Genomic DNA, 2,032 nt, shown 5'->3' on the forward strand with positions numbered 1-2,032 from the left:
AACAAACTCTGACACCTCTGAAGACAGAGATAGACAGCTCCACAATAGTAGTAGGAGACTTCAACACACCAATTTCAGTGAAGGACAGAACATCCAGAAAGAAGCTCAACAAAGACACGGAAGAGCTAAATGCTACAATCAACCAACTTGATCTCATAGACATATACCGAACACTGCACCCAACAGCAGCCAAGTAGACGTTCTTTTCCAACACACATGGAACATTCTCCAGAATAGACCACATATTAGGCCATAAAGCAAGCCTTAACTAAATCAAAAATATTGAAATATTACAAAGCATCTTTTCTGACTATAAAGCCATAAAAGTGGAAATCAACAACACAAAAAGCAAGGAAAAAAAACCAAACACATGGAAACTGAACAACACCTTGCTCAAAAATTACTGAGTTATAGAAGAAATTAAGGAGGGAATAAAGAAATTCATACAATCAAAAGAGAATGAAAACACATCCTACTAGAACTTTTGGGACACATCAAAAGGAGTGCTCAGAGGTCAGTTTATAGCAATAAATGCACACATCCAAAAAGAAGAAAGAGCCATAATCAAAACATAAACCCTACAACTGGAACAAGTAGAAAGAGAAGAGCAAAAGAAGCCCACAGGTGCCAGAAGGCAGGAAATAATAAGAATTAGAGCAGAATTAAATGAAATAGAGAATAGAAAAAACAATTAAAAGAGTTAACAAGTCCAAAAGCTGGTTCTTTGAAAAGATGAACAAAATTGATAAACCATTGGCCAAACTGACAAAAGAAAAACAGGAGAGGAAGAAGATAACCTGTATAAGAAATGAGATGGGTGATATCACAACAGACACAACTGAAATTAAAAGAATCTTAACAGATTACTATGAAAAATTGTACTCTGACAAATTTGAAAACCTAAGGGAAATGGATAAATTTCTAGAAACTCACTACCTACCTGAATTAACACAAACAGAGGTAGAACAATTAAATAAACCCATAACAAAAGAAGAGATTGAAAAGGTTATTAAAAAACTCCCAACAAAAAAAGCCATGGCCCGGATGGCTTCACTGGAGAATTCTACCAAACTTTCAGAGAAGAGATAACACCACTTCTACTATAGGTATTTCAGAGCATAGAAAATGATGGAATACTCCCAAACTCATTCTATGAAGCCAGCATAACCCTGGTACCAAAACCAGGTAAAGACACCACAGAAAAAGGAAATTAGAGACCAATATCCCTCATGATCATTGATGCAAAAATCCTCAATAAAATTTTAGCCAGTAGAATTCAGCAACATATGAAAAAAAACAATTCACTGTGACTATGTGGGATTTATACCAGGTATGAGGGGATGGATGGTTCAACATCTGAAGAACAATCAAAGTAATCCATCACATAAATAAAACAAAAGACAAGAACCACATGATCTTATCAATCGATGCAGAAAAGGCATTCGACAAAGTCCAACACCCATTCATCATAAAAACTTCCAAAAAAATAGGAATAGAAGGGAAATTCCTCACTATAATTAAGGGCATTTATAAAAAAACCAACAGCCAACATCATCCTGAGTGGAGAACTTTGAAAGCGTTCCCCCTGAGAATAGGAACCAGACAAGGATGCCCTCTATCACCACTATTATTCAACATTGTGCTGGAGGTACTAGCCAGAGCAATTAGGCTAAAAAAAGAAATAAAGTGCATCCAAATAGGTAGTGAATAAGTCAAAGTATCTCTATTCGCAGATGATGTGATCTTATACATGGAAAACCCCAAGGAATCCACAAGAAATCTACTGGAACTAATAGAAGATTTCAGCAAAGTTTCAGGATAAAAGATAAGCATACAAAAATCAATTGGATTCCTTTACACCAACAAAGAGAACCTTGAAGAGGAAATCACCAAATCAATACTACTTCAAATAGCCCCCAAGAAGATAAAATTCTTTGGAATAAATCTAACCAGAGATGTAAAAGAGCTTTACAGAGAAAACTACAAGACACTACTGCAAGAAACTAAAAGAGACCTGCATAAGTGGAAAAAT

This window comes from Trichechus manatus, unplaced genomic scaffold (assembly GCF_000243295.1).
Source record: "Trichechus manatus latirostris isolate Lorelei unplaced genomic scaffold, TriManLat1.0 scaffold00060, whole genome shotgun sequence".
Lineage (NCBI taxonomy): Eukaryota > Metazoa > Chordata > Mammalia > Sirenia > Trichechidae > Trichechus > Trichechus manatus.